This window comes from Aquarana catesbeiana, linkage group LG01 (assembly GCF_042186555.1).
Source record: "Aquarana catesbeiana isolate 2022-GZ linkage group LG01, ASM4218655v1, whole genome shotgun sequence".
NCBI classification, from domain to species: domain Eukaryota; kingdom Metazoa; phylum Chordata; class Amphibia; order Anura; family Ranidae; genus Aquarana; species Aquarana catesbeiana.
The window spans coordinates 549984570-550004175 of record NC_133324.1 but is presented as its reverse complement, the minus strand read 5'-3'; the positions used below and the strand labels follow the sequence as shown (position 1 = coordinate 550004175).

The 19606-nt window shown below is 47.0% G+C and overlaps 1 protein-coding gene across 7 annotated transcripts in view; it reads right to left on the bottom strand.

Annotated features, from left to right (window-relative positions):
• Positions 1-19606, bottom strand: part of GNG7 (G protein subunit gamma 7) — a 340259-nt gene that overhangs the window by 181871 nt on the left and 138782 nt on the right. For 2 of the 7 annotated variants that reach the window (XM_073595768.1, XM_073595736.1), the window contains exon 1: positions 5916-6048. The exons of 1 other annotated variant lie outside the window; for it this stretch is intronic. The gene's annotated coding sequence lies outside the window, so the exon portion shown is untranslated. 4 more of the 7 variants (XM_073595759.1, XM_073595726.1, XM_073595716.1 and 1 more) reach the window with 4 other exon arrangements.

Below are 19606 nucleotides of genomic sequence, written 5' to 3'. Positions count from 1 at the left end.
GGCATACAAGTCGGATCCCAAGTCGCCCCAGTGTGAACCGAGCCTAAGGGTTTTTTTTTTGTTTGTTTTTTTTTTTTAAACAAAAACAAACACATCATACTTACCTCCACTATGCAGCTCATTTTGCACAGAGTGGCCCCGAACCTGCTCTTCTGTGGTCCCCTGGCTGCTCTTGCAGCTCCTTCGGCATCAGATAACCCCCTAGGATAGTGATGGCGAACCTCGGCACCCCAGATGTTTTGAAACTACATTTCACATGATGTTAATGAACTGTGCAGTGTAGTGGAGCATCATGGTAAATGTAGTTTCAAAACATCTGGGGTGCCAGGGTTCGCCATCACTGCCCTAGGAGAAGCATTGTGCCGGGGGGTGGGGTTACCTTGCAGGTGCGCTCCTAAGTCAGCATTTGCGTCCATAGCAACCAAATGCTGGACTCGGCCCCGGCGTCATTTGATTTGATTGACAGCAGCAGGAGCCAATGGCTGTGCTGCTATCAATCTATCAAATCAAGGGCCGGGACCTCATGGAGTGAGGGCGAGCGCGTCACCGCCAACAGAATTACGGGGCTCAGGTAAAACGGGGGGGGGGGGGGGTCGGTCACTGGCAAGTGTTTTCTCACCTCAATGCAGAAAAAACACATAGGTTTACAACCAGTTTAAGGCTTTTAATATGTGGCAATGAGATGAGATTTCTGTGAGCACTGAGGTAATTGGTGGAAGCACAGAGATTTTTGGACTACACTAAAGAACTCAGCACTTTATTGAAACAGAGCACTTGGACACTTACTAGATATTGTACAGTTTACATATGTTTGGTGATGTTACTCACTATCATTTGTTTATATAACCTTTTAAAAGTTGAGTTTGTGGATATGATGGTTTACCTTTTCACATTTAATGCATAGAGGACTTACACAACACCATCCACATTCAAAATGCTCACAAATATAGGTGCTGCTGAAAACTGATGACATGAATAAGGCTCGATTCACACCTATGCATGTTGCTTTTGGGCGTTTTTGGAGGTTTTTTTTTCATGCTTGCCACGTTTTTGAGCAGCTTTTTTGCGGCGTTTTTGCGGCGTTTTTGCGTTTTTTTTTTTTTTTTTTTTTTTTTTTTTTACAGTTTTTTTTTTACAGTCTAAAAAAAAAAAAAAAATTAAAAAAAAAAAAAAAAAAAAACAGCAAAAACGCATCAAAAACGCCGCAAAAACGCTGTAAAAACGGTGCACTTGCGTTTTTGATGCTTGTCCATTGAATTCTATTACATGCAAAACGCTGCATTTTGCATGAAAAAAAGTCCCTGACCCTTTCCAAAAATGCAGAGAAACAAAAAGGCATTGATGTGAACATGTTCCATAGGAACCTATGTTAAAAAATTCCCGTGCATTTCTGCAAAATGCAAAATGCATCAAAAAACGCGCTAGTGTGAATGGAGCCTAAGGCAGGATTGTGAAGAGTGGGAGATTTTTCTTTGGGAAGATTAAAAAAAAAACAAACAAAAAAAAAAACACGTATAAAGTCCAGTAAAGCTAGGTTCACACATATGCAGCTCTGCAAGCCACGTTTTGCACTGGCATGGCAGCCCATTCATTTGGATGGGCTGCTGTGCCTCCCAAAAATGCAGGCAAAAGGTCCCTGAAGCATTTTAGAAATTGCAGCACAGGAACTACAAGTGCAGTGCATGCCATTAGGAATTAATGATGCAAGCATGCATCCAATGTGTTTTTCTGTGCGGTTGGTTGCAGCTGCGTACCCACAGCGGGAAACACCCGCACAGATGTGAACCTAGCCTAAAGAGACACTGGGGTAGATTTACTAAAACTGGAACACTCAGAATCTGGGGCAGCTGCGCAAAGTAGCCAATCAGCATTTAACCTTAAGAGCCGGTTCACACTAGAAGCGGCACTACTTGCAGGTCGCCTCACCGAGACAACCTGCACACGACTGCCACGGCGACTTGCAAGACGACTTCTGTATAGAAGTCTATGCAAGTCGCCCCCAAAGTAGTACAGGAACCTTTCTTCTAAGTCGGAGTGACTTGCGTTGCTCCGATTAGAACGGTTCCATTGTACAGAACGGGAGGCGACTTGTCAGGTGGCTAGGTCGCCTGACAAGTCGCCCCCGTGTGAACCGACTCTTACTGAATAAGCTGAGGTTAAATGCTGATTGGCATGCACTGCACTTGTAGTTCCTGTGCTGCAATTTCTAAAATGCTTCAGGGACCTTTTGCCTGCATTTTCAGGAGGCACAGCAGCCCATCCAAATGAATGGGCTGCCATGCCAGTGCAAAACGTGGCTTGCAGAGCTGCATATGTGTGAACCTAGCTTTACTGGACTTTATACGTTTTTTTTTTTTCTTCCCAAAGAAAAATCTCCCACTCTCCACAATAAAATCTGGAAGCTGATTGGTTTCTATGCAAAAGTGAGCCTGATTTTGCATTCTCCAGCTTCAGTAAATAAACCCCACTGTCAAATTTTTATTTGATTGCGGGCATTTGCGAAGCGTTTTTACAAAAAAAAAAAAAAAAAAAAAAAAAAAAAAATTTTAAAAGTGGTTGTAAACCCTTACATATACTCGACAAAGTGAACAGCCTCAGGTGATACACAAAGATGAAACAAATCTCCCTAAATAAGTTCTACCTGTCTGCTGAATTTTAAAGGAAAAGCCAATGCTCATTCAGCACTCCTGTGACCTGTTTCCAGCAGACAGCGAGCTGGAGCCTGCTGTCGGTTGATGTCACAGAGCCAGTCCAGGCTCAGGTAAGATCAAGACAATAAAGTCAGGATCCTCCCATGTGTCTGGACTGGCACCCGGCTCAGCCTCACGAGCCTGAGCCGGCCGCTCCCACTCCCTCCACAGCCCAGCGCTCCAGTGAGTGGGGGGGGGGGGGGGCAGAGCAGAGAGGCTGGCGGAGAACTGAAGGTACACTCTGCAGAGCCCAACAAAGAGCTCTGAGAGCCAATTGGGGGGAAGTCACCTAGCTTTTACAAAGAGCAGAGGGGAATCATGTGCGCATCATCCAAGGAAAGAGGCTCCAGTACGCCATGGCAGCTTTTAACCACTTCCAGTTCAACATCATCCACTTTGAGTGGGGATATCTGAATGATGCCTGCAGCTACAGGCATCATTCAGATATCTTCTTTTAGGCTGCAGTCACACCGAATCGTTATCAGCTCATAAAATGCTTGTGAAATGGCCAAAAAACACCTGAAAAACAACCAACAAGCAAAATCCCATTCATTTCAATGGCACCTGTTCACATCTGAGCATTCTGTCACCTGAAGCAAAAACACCTGAAAAACGCCCTAAACTCAAAAAAGAACATGAGCTTCTTTGGGGCAGATTACAGGTGTTTTTCTGCCTTTTACATTGGTGACCTGTACAAAATCGTGGTAAAAAAGGCAGACTTTGAAAGGCTCAGGTGTGAATGCAGCCTTAGAGCCAGCGATTTCCTGCACTGTAAAAACAATCATAGCGGCTGTACAGCCGCTTGATCGTTCTTACAGGCAGTGGGACGGGACGTCCCCACCTCATCCCTTTAAACCCAAACACATCTGAATTACACAGGTTCTGAGGCTAATTAAATGCAGATAAGGCACCAAGTGAGTTTAATTACCACCTTAATCAGCCACAGAACCTGTGTAAGTAACCCCTTCCCGCCAAGCGTACGCAGATGTGCGGCCTCGGATTTCGTGGGTTATACCGGGATGATGCCCGCACAGCTGCAGGCATCATCCCGGTACTCTTTTTTTTAGAGCCGGAGATCGGCTTTCCAGGGATAACAACCGATGCGGCTGAAAGCCGCTCGGCTGTTATACCGGAGGAGCGGGAGGGGACATCCTGCCTCCCGCTGCTCTTACCGGGCCTCCCGTTCCACCGGGGGGGCCCAATCAACAATCCGCCGCCTAGGAACAGACTGGAACAAAGCCATAAGCGGCTTTGATCCAGTCTCCTAATTGTAAACATGGAAGCGACGTTCACTTCTCGTTTACTCGGCTGCCAATGGCGCCGGTTTTAAAAAAATACACAGTATTCAGAATCGCTGTTTTCGGCGATCTGAATACTGTGAAGTGCAAAGGAGGGATCGGGGGTCTTCTAGACCCCCGATTCCTCCATAAAGAGTACCTGTCACCACATATTACTGTCACGGGATGTTTACATTCCTTGTGACAACAATAAAAGTGATCAAAAATTTTTTATTTTTTTTTAAACACAATTTATTAGTATAAAAATAAACTTAAAAACATTTTTTTTAAAGCGACCCCATCGCCGCGAGCTCGCGCAAAGAAAACGCATACAGAAGTCACGCCCGCATATGTAAATGGTGTTCAAATCACACATGTGAGGTATCGCCGCGATCGTCAGAGTGAGAACTATAATTCTAGCACTAGAACTCCTCTGTAACTCTAACCTGGTAACTGTAAACAAAATTTAAAGCGTTGCCTATAGAGATTTTTTAGGTACCGTAGTTCGTCGCCATTCCACGAGTGCGTGCAATTATAAAGTGTGACATGTTTGGTATCTATTTACTCGGTGTAACATCATCTTTCACATTATATGAAAAAATTGGGCTAACTTTACTGTTTGTTTTTTTTTAAATTCATGAAAGTGTCCCTTTTCCCAAAAAGTTGCGTTTAAAACAATGCTGCACAAATACCGTGTAAAATATTGCAACAATTGCCATTTTATTCTTTAGCTTCTCTGCTCAAAAAAAAAAAAAAAAATTATATATATATTTTATGTTTGGGGGCTCTAAGTAATTTTCTAGCAAAAAATACGGATTTTAACTTGTAAACACCAAATGTCAAAAATAGGCTTAGTCGTGAAAGGGTTAATATGTGTTCGGATTTAAAGAGGTGAGGTGACAACGCTAGGTGCTTCTCCCACCCATACGATCGGTGAGAGGGAGAAGGAATGGGTCCATGCCGGAAGTTTAACATAGAGAATCCAGCGGGCCACTTGGCCCCTGGACGACGTCCCTATGATCTTTCGGAGGCCAGGCGCAAAGTTATGACATCATGCCCTGCCTCTGCATTTGAAAATATGCCGCCGCCTCGGCTGGGAAACCAGTAATTTTTTTTTTTTTTTTTAAAGCTTCTCAGCCTAGGAGGCGAGATCTGCGGACTTATTGACCCCAGATCTCGCTGTTAAGAGGACCTGTCATGCACTATTCCTATTACAAGGTATGTTTACGTTCCTTGTAATACCAATAAAAGTGATAAAAAAAAATAAAGCAAAAAAAAGTGTCAAAATAGAAAAATTAAGAGTAAAATAAACAATACATTTTTCATTTTTTTAAAGAACCCCGTCCCCGCGTGCAGAAGCGAACGCATACGAAGGCGACGCCCACATATGTAAATGACATTCAAGCGCCATTCCACGAGGGTGCACAATTTCAAAGTGTGACATGTTAGGGAAAAAAATTGCGCTAACTTTACTACTGGAGTGTTTTTTTTTTTTTGTTTTTTTTTTTTTAAATGCATGAAACTCCCCCCCCCCCCCAAAAAAATGCATCAACAAAATTACTGCGAAAATACCGTGCAAGATAAGCTGCAACGGCCACCATTTTATTCTTTAGGGTCTCTGCAAAAAAAAAAGGAAGCAGACCACATATAATGTTTGGGGGTTCTGAGTAATTATCTAGCAAAAACAATCTGTTTACATGTAGGAGAGAAGCGTCAGAATTGGCGTGGGTAGCCAGTAGGTACACTAAAAATGAAGTGAGAACCGTGCATACAAACTCCAAGTACTATTCCTACCAGAAGCAATGTTAGGCACACACAGAGCTACCAGATAACCTCCAGTCACTCAGGTATCCTGCTGCTCATATAACCAGGCCCTTCAGAAATGGTCCCCAGCAACGCCAAACCTACTGTAACCATGGAACGATGTGTGGAGGCCTAGAGCATTCACCTGTCATTACCAGCACAGTGTACCAATAGAGGCATGTAACGTGTGCAAACACTGGACCCGTAACAGCAATGAGCCCAGCGCAAAGCACTGAGTAATTCCGGGTCCCCTCCACCCTCTTCCCCAGTCACATGACCTCTCACCCGCGGGCTCCGGGCGCAGCATCCACCGCCTCTTCTATCTGAGCAGTGTGTGAGGGGAGGGGCGGGGGCGCGCAGGGCCTGGGATGGAGTTCGCGCGCCCGCACGCTGGAAGGAGTGCGTGTCTGTGAACGAGAGAGAGGAGAGCGGTCGTGCTGTCAGGGCTTGGTGGGGAGAAAAATGGGGCTGTGACTGAACTCTGTCTCTCAGCTGCTATATAGAAGGGTATCAGCACCATTCATGTGAAAATATGAAATGTGTGCTGATTTGTAGCTTCATATGGCTGTTGCTTGACTGAAAGCACCTCAGAGACTCAGTTCTCTCAGACCCCTTTCACACCACTGACTGAGGCAGTTTTCAGGCATTTTAGCGCGTAAAATAACGCCTGAAAACTGCCTACCCACTGTGAGAGCCCGAGTGCTTTCCCACCGGGACGGTTCTGCTTGTGAGACGGAAAAAAAGTCCTGCAAGCAGAATCTTTGGGGAGGTGTGAAATCGCTGTATACAGCGCTCCTACATCACCCCTGCCCATTGCAATGAATGGGAAGCTCTTCTGTAAGGCCCCTTTACACTGAGGTGGTGGTTCCGTCGGCGGTAAAGTGCCACTATTTTTAGCAGCGCTTTACCGTCAAATTCACGGTGCTATTCAGGCGCTTTTACCCCCCTGCTAGCGGCTGAGAAACGTTTAAAACCACCGCAAAGCACTGCTACAGCAGCGCTATGCCGACGGTGTAGCTGCGCTGCCCCATTGATTTCAATGGGCAGGAGCGGTGTATACAGCGCTCCAAAGATGCTGCTAGCAGGACGTTTTTTACCGTCCTGACAGCGCACCGCACCAGTGTGAAAGCCCTCGGGGCTTTCATGTTGGAGAAACAGCAGCTTCTCTTTCAGGGTACTTTGCAGGCACTATTTTTAGCGCTGTAGCGCCTGCAAAGTGCCCCGGTGTGAAAGGGGTCTAAGGATGAGCTCAGGCGTGTTCACACAACCCACGTGCTAGTGGTTACTGTGCGGTGCCGACTTCCTGGCGGGCTCTGCACGTGCGGCTTGCGAACATGCCAGAGTTCATCCTTACTCTTTGGAAGCACCACAACATGGGTGTTTTTAACCCCTCTGACCGCTATCACTAAAGGACCCGCCGCCCCAGTGTGAAAGCAGCCGCAATGCTTTTTTTGAAGCATAGGTGTGAACCAGGCCTTAGTGGCGGGATGTCGACCTCCTGCGCCAACCGCTATAGAGGCTCAAAGACTGGCGCTCGGAAGAAGACCCACACACTGCAAGTTTTGTAGTGACTGTAAACGATCACCTTGTAAAACAACCCATTCAGTTTAAAGCGGAGTTCTGCCTGGGAATTTTTTTTTTTTAAGTCAGCAGCTTCAAATTCTGTAGCTGCTGACTTTTAATATATGAACACTTACTTGTCCAGGGAGCCCACTATGTCAGCACCCCAGCCGATCTTTGGATCGACTCCTGGGTGCTGCCGTCACCATTCCTGGGTAAGGGAACCAGGCAGTGAAGAATTTCCGCTTCACTCCTGGTTCCCTACTGCGCATGCATTCTGAATAAGACCTTTGTGTCTCCCAGAAGACCGTGGTGGGGGGAGGCGACGATCTTTCCCCTGAAGTGGGAGCCGAACAGGGGTGGATCCAGGGGGGCAAATGCTCCCCCAAGAAATTAGATGCGGGCGGGTGAGAAAGCGTGCGGGCCAGGCGACTCGGTGTGTTGTGAGGGGGCGGACTGGGCTGCCAGGTGGCTTGGTGTGTGAACGGTCGGCCGGCTCAGCGGCACCTGAGAGAGCTGCTTGGTGTGTGAATGGGCAGCTGGCCAATCAGCGAGCTGGCGGGGGAGCAGAGAGATGACATCCTCTCTCCCCGCGCTCGCCCTGCATCCCTGCAGTAACTTCTGCCTTCACTGCGCGGGCATCTCTCTGCTGCCTGACTCTGAGTGGGACAAAGCAAGAGACAATCAAAACACCACCTTAGCAGGCAAGTGACAACCCGCAAGGTGTGCCAGGTGACGTGGCAAGTGACAATCCGCAAGGTGTGCCAGGTGACGTGGCAAGTGACAATCTGCAAGGTGTGGCAGGTAACGTGGCAAGTGACAATCCGCAAGGTGTGGCAGGTGACGTGGCAAGTGACAATCTGCAAGGTGTGGCAAGTGACAATCCGCAAGGTGTGGCAGGTGACATGGCAAGTGACAATCTTCAAGGTGTGGCAAGTGACAATCCGCAAGGTGTGGCAAGTGACAATCCGCAACTTGTGGCAAGTGACAATCTGCATCTGGTGGCAGGCAAGTGACAATCTGCAACGTGTGGCAGGTGACGTGGCAAGTGACACACTCAGGCTCCCACTGATTCTGCATTATGGTGAGTTGAACCATTTCATTTTATATTACAATGTAATAATAGTAATAATGCACTTCAATCATCCTGACACCATAAGAACCATGGTGCCAGGCTGATTGAAGCGCCAACACCAGCCATTTCCCCAATATATTGCCCGCAAAAAACTTATTTTCTGGCAGTGCCCCTCCCGAGACTAGACTCTGGATCCGCCCCAGGAGCAGATACCTTGATTTGACAGGTACTGTCCACCTTCCCCCCTGAAAGGTGCCAAATGTGGCACCGGAGGGGGGGAGGAATCCAATCAGCGGATGTTCCATTTCTGGGTGGAACCCAGCTTTAAAATAGAAATGAAAAGCAAAACATTTTTGTATAACTATAAAAAAACATTATAAATACCTTTTTTCCCTTTCTATAAGTGATCTTATTCCCTCTGTTCTCAGCAGCATAAGAACTGGGGGAGGAGAAGCAGCAGTACACTGAGCTTCCCAGTGAATGGCTGTGCAGCAGGGAAATGTGACAGAACAAGTCTGATCATTGGAGGAGAGCTAACAGAGTTAACAGCATACAGGGCTGGTGCAAGAATTTTTGACATCCTAGGCCAGTATTGGCGAACCTTGGCACTAGGGTTGTCCCGATACCGATACTAGTATCGGTATCGGCACCGATACCGAGCATTTGCCCAAGTACTTGTACTCGGGCAAATGCTCCCGATGCTTCCCCCGATACCTGGAAGACAGCTGTGATCGGCGCGTGGGGGAGTTACAAGATTCTCTCCCAGCGGCTTTCACCAGCTTTAGTGACATACAGCGGTGATCGCTCACAGCTGACTGTCACTGCATCCTCCTCCGTGCCCCCTCCTTTCCTCTGTGCCTCTCCGCTGTCCCCCTCCGTTCTGCTCTCCTTATCTGTCTCCCTCCGTTCTGCTCTCCTTATCTGTCTCCCTCCGTTCTGCTCTCCTTATCTGTCTCCCTCGGTTCTGCTCTCCTTATCTGTCTCCCTCCGTTCTCCCCCTCCGTTCCTCAGTCCCCCTCCTCCTTCCTTTGTGTATGGATAGAGTCAGCTGACTCTGTCCATTCACAATAACTGAAACATTGTAATCTCCTGTGATTACGATGTGTCAGTTTATGAATGGAGAGAAGCTGCTGTCTTCTCTCCATTCATTCTCAGTGCAGCTGAGGCTGCAGAGAAAGGGACTGGGGAATCTCTATCCTCTGTCTCTTTCTCTATCTCAAGGGGGAGATATCAGAGGTCTGTTAAGACCCCTGATATCTCACCAAAGCCCCCAAAAGGGCTGATTAAAAAAAAAAAAAAAAAAAACAATAAAGAATAAAAAAAATATTATTGTAAAAAATAAAAGTTGTAAATAAAAAAAAAAAAAAAAAAACACACACACATACACCCCCCCCCCAAAAAAAAGCAAGCACTGTTAAAAAAAAAAAAACAAAAAAAAAAAAAAACAAAAAACACTGTCACGTGACATTTAAAAAAAAAGTATCGGTAATCGGTATCGGCGAGTACTTGAAAGAAAGTATCGGTACTTGTACTCGGTCCTAAAAAAGTGGTATCGGGACAACCCTACTTGGCACCCCAGATGTTTTGGAACTACATTTCCTATGATGCTCATGCACTCTGCAGTATAGTTGAGCATCATGGGAAATGTAGTTCCAAAACATCCAGAGTGCCAAGGTTCACCATCACTGCGCTAATCGAAACCTTTTTTTGCCACCCCCCCACACACACATTGGCTCCGCCCCTGACCCCACCCCTTTGCCCCGCCCATGTATATGGGGGAGGAGATTTTTGCGGCGTCTCTCCACCTATTTCCTCAGTCGTGGTCCTCAGGCCCGCACCTGCGCTTCTGGACCCGGCCTGAAGGCAAATAGTGGCAGGACCGACTTGCTTCCTCATGCCAGCCATGGTCCGCAGGTATATGGACAGGCTAGGGTAGTATATACACTGGCGTAGCGCGGGTTGTCAGGGCCCGGGGCAAGACAAGTAATTTGCGCCCCCTAGCCCATGGACATTTAGCACTCCCTGAGTCCAGTGTGTGGTGAGGATAGCCAGTCAGTGAGCAGTGTGCAGTGAGAACAGCCAGTTAGTGAGCAGTGTGCGGTGAGAACAGCCAGTCAGTGAGCAGTGTGCGGTGAGAACAGCCAGTCAATGTGCAGTGAGGACAGCCAGTCAGTGAGCAGTGTACGGTGAGAACAGCCAGTCAGTGAGCAGCGTGCGGTGAGCACAGCCAGTCAGTGAGCAGCTTGCAGTGAGAACAGCCAGTCAGTGTGCGGTGAGAACAGCCAGTCAGTGTGCGGTGAGAACAGCCAGTCAGTGTGCGGTGAGGACAGCCAGTCAGTGAGCAGTGTGCGGTGAGAACAGCCAGTCAGTGTGCGGTGAGGACAGCCAGTCAGCGAGCAGTGTTCGGTGAGAACAGCCAGTAAGTGTGCGGTGAGAACAGCCATTCAGTGAGCAGCGTGCGGTGAAAACAGCCAGTCAGTGTGTGGTGAGAACAGCCAGTCAGTGTGCGGTGAGGACAGCCAGTCAGTGTGCGGTGAGGATAGCCAGTCAGTGAGCAGTGTGCGGTGAGAACAGCCAGTCAGTGTGCGGTGAGGACAGCCAGTCAGCGAGCAGTGTTCGGTGAGAACAGCCAGTAAGTGTGCGGTGAGAACAGCCATTCAGTGAGCAGCGTGCGGTGAAAACAGCCAGTCAGTGTGTGGTGAGAACAGCCAGTCAGTGTGTGGTGAGAACAGCCAGTCAGTGTGCGGTGAGGACAGCCAGTCAGTGTGCGGTGAGGACAGCCAGTCAGTGAGCAGTGTGCGGTGAGAACATCCAGTCAGTGTGCGGTGAGGACAGCCAGTCAGTGAGCAGTGTGCATTGAGAACAGCCAGTCAGTGTGCGGTGAGAACAGCCATTCAGTGAGCAGCGTGCGGTGAAAACAGCCAGTCAATGTGCGGTGAGGACAGCCAGTCAGTGAGCAGTGTGCGGTGAGGACAGCCAGGCAGTGAGCAGTGTGCGGTGAGGACAGCCAGTCAGTGAGCAGTGTGCGGTGAGGACAGCCAGTCAGTGAGCAGTGTGCGGTGAGGACAGCCAGCCAGTCAGTGAGCAGTGTGCGGTGAGGACAGCCAGCTAGTCAGTGAGCAGTGTGCGGTGAGGACAGCCAGCCAGTCAGTGAGCAGAGTGCGGTGAGGACAGCCAGTCAGTGAGCAGTGTGCGGTGAGGACAGCCAGCCAGTCAGTGAGCAGTGTGCGGTGAGGACAGCCAGCTAGTCAGTGAGCAGTGTGCGGTGAGGACAGCCAGCCAGTCAGTGAGCAGAGTGCGGTGAGGACAGCCAGTCAGTGAGCAGTGTGCGGTGAGGACAGCCAGTCAGTGAGCAGTGTGCGGTGAGGACAGCCAGTCAGTGAGCAGTGTGCAGTGAGAACAGCCAGTCATGCGCAGGAGTGAGGTCATCGCTGTGCAGCCAATCAGATGGTTGCAGCATGTAAACCTGGAAGGAAGACTGGGGGAAGAACTTCATTCTAAGGGAAGTATATCATAATGTGCTACTATACAGTGTGATCTTCTACCACTTTCAGACTTCAGAAAAGGTAAGTACTAAAAAAACCATCATAATATGCATGAATAGATTCCTGGGGGAATGGAACTGTGATTTCCCACTGATCTCTACATCAAGTGAAGTGTTGGATACTACTGGAGCTCCTAACTCTCTGCAAGTGCATCTGCAGCTCTAAAACTTATGCTGGCCATACACTATACGAAAAATCGTCCGAAATTCGGTCATTTAGACAGTTCGTTCGTTTTTCGGCCAGTTAATGGGCACAAATCGATAATTATTGGGACTTTTTTGAGCCGAAAAAACGAAGGACAAGTTTGGAAATTTTCTGCTGAACGAACGATAAATTGAAAGGTTCATGTGTTTCCCGTCCGAACTGACTGCACTAGGTATGTGTAAAAAAACAACAAACAAAAAATGCATTCATTTATGTCCACTGAACTATTTATCGGTCATTACATGATGGCACTATCGTTTGCGCTCACGGCCGAATGTTCGTTTTTCGAAAATGGGTTCGGCTGATTTTTCGTATAGTGTATGGCCAGCATTAGTCAAGATTCACCGTAGCCAATGTTCTGAAAAGTTATAATTGGTTACCTCTTTTCAGAATGTTGCTAACTTTTTGTTGCCACTGTCAGGTCTTCAGGCAACAACCCTGCAGCCTCTTGAATGCCCCTTTTTTTTCTTATGTCGAACAGCAGCCTGCTTATTTTGTCTCCCATCTGCTTCTGCTAGACTGTCACAAGGAGGAGATCCATTCCAGAGCAGAGGAGACACAGCGCACGCCAGGCAGAGAGGCGGGACTCCGGGAGCAAGCACATGCGCCAACCATAATCACCCACAGGCCAGCCCCACCGCCCGCACACGACTCCGTCAATCACAGGGCGCTCACCGAGCCAGCTCAGAGAGCAGCGGTCGAAGCGCAGTAAGAAGGAGACGGTGGTGTCAGTTATAATTAAGGACAGAATGACATTGTGAACGGGTGGGAGGCTGTCCCTCTGACTGACGTGTGCCCTAGGCCGGCGCCTACGTCGCCTATTGGTAGCGCCGGCCCTGCCAGCATAGCTAAAGAACTATCCACGGTGTGTTCTCCTACTTAGTGTGGTCAGTTTTTAATAGGAAAGCAGAGGGCATGGCAGGATCTCCAGGGATTTCACATAAAGGAAGCAATACAAAGGGAACAGGAGACTTCCTCATACAAGTACATGTTACAGCAGGCACATATCAGGAATATAAAGTGTTGGGGTAACAAATGATTTAACCCAGGGGTCTCAAACCGACGGCCCTCCAGCTGTTGCAGAACTACAAGTCCCATGACGCATTGCAAGGCTGACAGGTACAAGCATGACTCCCACAGGCAGAGGCATGATGGGACTTGTAGTTCCGCAACAGCTGGAGGGCCGCCAGTTTGAGACCCCTGCTTTAACCCCTTCCCGCTGCCGCCGCCTCCCGCCCTTTAAAAGTCACACTTGTACGACTCCAAAGTTGCGCAGACTTTGGAGTGCAACTTTGATGCAGCTTTGACACAATTTTGGATGGGTGCAACTTGGATACAACTTTGGCTTTAGCCAGTGATAATGGACAACTGTTGCATTGTATAACATTCAGGTATGACTTTCATGCAACTTTTGAGGGTTAACATTGATGTCTTTGGCACTAAAGTTGCATGAAAGTCGGACCAAAGTAGTGCATGAACGTCATTGAAGTCGCTGCAAACTTTAATGGATGGTTATTATTGGAAAACGACTTGTCATGTAATTTTAATGTCCAAAAGTTGTGTGAGTTGTGCCTGCCTCCACCATGAAATGCCGAGAGGCCGCATATATGTGTACAACCAGCAGGAAGAGGTTAATCCTTCAGTTCAGCTTTAACCACGTCAATACCGGACACTTTCACCCCCTTGTTCAGGCCATTTTTCAGTTTTCACGCTGTCACACGTTGAATGATAATTAGTCATCAACACTGTAACTAGATTCATTTTATATCATTTTTTTTTTAGACAGATAGAGCTTACTTTTGGTGGCATTTAATCAGCACTGGTTTTTTACTATATAAATGGAAAAAGACCAAAAATTTTGGAGGAAAAAAATGTTTTTCTTAGTTTCTGTTATAAAACTTTGCAAATAAATAATCTTTAACCGCTTGCCGCACGCCGGCTGTCATATGACGGCCAGGCAGCGCGGCTCTCGTTCTGGGAGGGCGTCATATAACGCCCTCGCCTACCCGGCCCACCAGGGGGCGTGCACGCTCCGCCGCCGTGTCACTGGGGACCCGGTGCGCGTGCCTGGCAGCCGCGATGTCCGCCGGGCACCCGCGATTGCCTGGTAACAGAGCAGGACCGTGGATCTGTGTGTGTAAACACACAGATCCACGTCCTGTCAGGGAGAGGAGACCGATGGTGTGTTCTCTCAGTACAGAGGAACACCGATCGATCTCCTCCCCTTGTGAGTCCCCTCCCCCTACAGTTAGAATAACTCCCTAGGAAACATAATTAACCCCTCGATCACCCCCTAGTGTTAACCCCTTCCCTGCCAGTCACATTTATACAGTAATCAGTGCATTTTTATAGCACAGATCACTGTATAAATGTGAATGGTCCCAAAAATGTGTCAAAAGTGTCCGATATGTCCGCCACAATATCGCAGTCATGGTAAAAATTGCAGATCGCGGCCATTACTAGTAAAAAAAATGATAAAAATGCTATAAATCTAACCCCTATTTTGTAGACGCTATAACTTTTGCGCAAACCAATCAATATACGCTTATTGCGATTTTTTTTTTTTTTTTTTACCAAAAATATGTAGAAGAATACGTATGGGCTTAAACTGAGGAAAAAAATTTGTTTTAAAAAAAAATTGGATATTTATTATAGCAAAAAGTAAAAAATATTATGTTTTTTTTTTTCAAACTTGCCACTTTTCTTTTTTTTATAGCGCAAAAAATAAAAACAGCAGAGGTGATTAAATACCACCAAAAGAAAGCTCTATTTGTGGGAAAAAAATGATAACAATTTCATCTGGGTACAGTGTTGCATGACCGCACAATTGTCATTCAAAGTGTGAAAGCGCTGAAAGGTGAAAAATGGCCTGGGCAGGAAGGGGGTGAAAGTGCCCTGTATTGAGATGGTTAATGTAGGTCAAAATGTATACTGATACAGTTCTTTGGTAAAAATAACCCACATCATTGAATATTATTTATCTGTGTTTAAGTTATAGAGTCTACAAACTATAGGATATACAGTATATTTAAGAATTTATCAATCCTAATGCACTGATGGCCTATTTCATTTCACGAGGCCCTAAAATACCTGGACAGTACAAATATCCCCCAAATGGCCGCTTCTTGGCAAGCAGACAGTCCAGGATATTTATTAAGAGGCATCGTGAGTTTTTTTAAAGTTGTACATTATTTTGGAAAATGAAGAAAGCAAAAGAAAATGTGTTTTTGTTTCACAAAGTTGTCATTTTAACAAGTTATTTCTCCCACACAGCATATAATACCTACTTATAAATATACCCCAAAACACATTCTTCTACTCATCCCCAATTTGGGGATACCGCATGTGTGAGCCTTTTTTTTTCTGCTGAGATGCATAGAGGGGCACAAATAATGCATCTGATTTCCTGATTACCTATCACATTTCTCAAGGCCCGGAAGTGCCAGGACAAGAGAATCACCCACAAAACGACCCATTGTGCCAAGTCAACCCTTTTTTTAGAAAACGGAGAGAAAAATTAAATTGTATTTTATTTTACACACATCTGTCAGTTACTAAGATATTTCCCACACAGACCATGGGAATGCTTAAAATTTAATCTGAAAACACATTCTGCTATTCCTCCCAAGTATTGGGATACCACATATTTAAGACTCTTTTGCAGCCTACATGCATAATGGGACCCAAAATCCAAGCAGCACCTTCAAGCCTTTAGGAGGCATTAATTAGGGATTTCATTCCTTGACTACCTATTATGCGTTGGAGGCAAGGACAATATAAACACTCACAAAATGAACACATTTTGGAGGGTTAACACCACAATATATTTTCTAAGATGCATGATGAGTCTTGAAAATTGTCTTTTTTTTCTGCCACAAGCTCTTGAAAAATGCAGAAACAAAATGTTTTTGATTTTTACACAAAGTTGTAAATTAAAGTGATACTAAAGTCTCAGTTTATTTTTGTTAAAAAGAACAAACATGTCATACTTACCTGCTCTTTGTAATAGTTTTGCACAGAGCAGCCCAGATCCTCCTCTTCTCGGGTCCCTCTTCGGTGCTCCTGGCCCCTCCCTCCTGTTGAATGCCCCCACAGCAAGCAGCTTGCTATGAGAGCACCTGAGCCGAACCACAGCTCACTGTGTCCATTCAGACACGGAGCTGCGGCCCGGCCCCACCCCCTCTCTCTCCTCATTGGTGCACTGACTTTGATTGACAGCAGCGGGCTTTTTATGAGGAGGGAGAGTCCTGGGCAGCCGAGTCTCTCGTGCAACATCGCTGGATCGGAGTGGGGCCCAGGTAAGTATTGAGGGGGCTGCTGCACATAGAAGGCTTTTTATCCTAATACATAGATTGCTTTGAGAGGCATAGTGAGTATTTCAGATTTCATTTATTGTAACATATTTTTGGAAAATGCAGAACAAAAAAAAGTGAAAAAAGTTTTTTTACACAAAGTTGTCAATTTAATACGATATTTCTCACATACAGCATGGACATACTTAGAATTGCAACCCAAAACTCATTTTGCTCCTCCTCCCAAGTATGGAGCGGTGGGTGCGTCGGCGGTAAAGGTATTTTTAGTGGCGCTTTACTGTCAATTTCGTGGCGCTATTCGGCCGCTAGCGGGGCGATTTTACCCCCCGCTAGCGGCCGAGAAAGGGTTAAAACCACCGCAAATCACTACACTGGCGGTATAGCCGCGCTGCTCCATTTATTTCAAAGGGCAGGAGCGGTGTATACACCACTCCTTCACCGCTCCAAAGATGCTGCTTGCAGGGTTTTTTTTAACGTCCTGCAAGTGCACCGCTCCAGTGTGAAAGCACTCGGGCTTTCACACTGGAGAGACAGGAGTGGCTCTTTACAAGCGCTATGCAGGCGCTATTTTTAGCGCTGTAGCGCCTGTAAAGCGCCTAGGTGTGAAAGGGGTCTTAACCAGTTCCGACCGCCGCACGCCGATGTACGTGCACAATGGCGCAGGCATAATGGCTTACCTGTACGCCACTGCCTGCCCGCGGGCGGGGGGGTCCAATCAGACCCCCCTCCGTGCCTACGGTTGTCGGATTAGCTCCAGGCGCGATCTGTGCTGAGGGGGAGGCCACTGATTCATGGCCACCTCCTCACGATCGCTCCTGGCAAATGACAAGCTTCCTCTGCTTCTAAACTGTAAACAGAAGCGGAGGAAGTGATGTCATCGCTCCTCGTGAAGCCTTTTTGTTCCCGGTTTCGAGGAGAGAAGACATCCAAGTAAGTGCACCAACACTACACTTACAGTAGAACGCGCAGGCACACTGTTCACCCCCCAATCACCCCCCCTGCACCCCCTGTCACAGTGACACCAATAGCAGTTTTTTTTTTTTTTACTGATTACTGCATTGGTGTCATTTGTGACTGTTATAAGTGGTAGGGCCATTAGTGGTAAGCCCCTTTAGGTCTAGGGTACCCCCTAACCCTCCAATAATGGTTTAACCCCTTGATTACCCCCCAGTTAACCCCTGTCGCCAGTATCACTAAGCAATCTTTTTTCTGATCGCCGTATTAGTGTCACAGGTGACGCTAGTTAGCCAGGTAAGTATTTAGGTTTTTATAGCGTCAGGTATCCCCATATACTACCTAGTAAAGGTTTTAACCCCCTGATTGCCCCCTAGTTAACCCTTTCACCAGTAATCACCGTATAACTGTTATACTTGGTGACGTGGCGAGTCCCATAAGTGCAGTTCAAGCTGGCGAGGTGGCAAGCACAAGTAGTGTCCCGCTGCCACCAAGAAGACAAAGACAGGCCCGTCGAGCCCATAATGCCCTTCCTGCTGCATTCGCCAATCCTAATTGGGAACCCACCATTCTGCAGCACCCGTACTTCCCACATTCACTGGCCAACCCGGCATTCAGGTGGAAACAGTTGATTTTATGTCACTTGATTTTTATACCCTGTTTTTCACCGAAGATCTCTATAGATCTGTTGTGGACCAAAGCAGTTTGTATGCTGGTCAATACATTGCCACTAATCCCCAGTCCTCCTTTGCCAGATATTGGAAACCAATTACGGTTTGATCTTTCTGGGCCTATCCCTCCTCATGGGCATAACCAAAAAGTGAGTTGCGGTCATATTGGTCCACTGCCCCAATTCACCATATGCCCGTGTTCTCTGCTTCCATGGCCAGGGCACGATACGAGCAGATTTTGCGGTTCATGCACTTCAGCAACAATGAAATCTGTCGTCCTCGTGGAGACCCCGGATACGATTGGCTCTACAAAATTTGGCCCCTCATAAACCACTTCAACCAATGTTTTGAAGACTTGTTTACTCCCCATTAAGTTGTCTTGCATTGATGAGTCCCTGATTAAGTGTTCTAGCCACTTGTCATTCAAACAGTATCTTCCCAGCAAGCGTGCCAGATAATGTATAAGCTCTGTGACAGGGCTACAGGCTATACACGTAGTTTTATGGTTTACAAGGGAAGAGATAGTCACGTAGAGCCGACAAACTGCCCTGACTACATAGGAAGCGCTGGCAAGATTGTGTGGGACTTGGTGTCACCCTTATTTGGAAAGGGGTACCACGTGGACAATTATTACACGAGCGTGCCACTTTTTAGTCACTTGTTTGATCATCAGATTGGAGAATGTGGCACTGTGTGATCTAATCGCCGGGGCTTTCCCCAGCGGCTTGTAGATTCCCGTCTTAAGCTGGGGGAGAGAGCCTGCTTGAAGTGTAATAACTTGCTCGCTATGAAGTGGAGGGATAATAAGAATGTTTTCGTTCTTACCTCCCTTCATGCAGACATGACGGTCCAAAATACTACGGCGACTGGTGTTGTGGAGAAATCCAACAACAAATAATGGAAGGGGTGGACCTCAACGACCAGTTGTTGGCGCCGTACCTAGTTGCCCGTAAGGCCAGACGCTGGTATAAAAAAGTGTCTATACTTATTTCAATTGGCTTTGCTGAACGCTCATGTGCTATACAGAGCTTCAGGACGGACTGGATCCTTCCTTAAATTCCAGGAAGAGATCGTCAGAGCCCTTCCTTTTCCAGACAGTGCTCCACCTCACCCTCCCAATCCAAATGCAGTAAGCCGGCTGCATGAGAGGCATTTTCCTTATGTCCTCCCAAGTACCCCTACCCAACGAGCCCCCCAAAGAAAATGTGTCTGTAGAAAGCGTGGATATAGACGTAGCACCCACTATTATTGTCCCTCCTGTCCTGACAATCCTGGTCTTTGCATTAGTGAATGTTTTTAGCGCTACCATACACTAGTTGAGTTTTAGCATAGGGTACAGCATTGCACAGACTAGGCACACTTTCACAGTTTCTCCCAAGATGCCATCGCATTTTGAGAGACCCGAACCTGGAACCGAACCGTTACAGTTACAAATAAAAGTGTAAACAAAAAAACAAAAAAATACACACAAAAAAATTAAAAAAAACAAAAATAGTTGTCGTTTTATTGTTCTC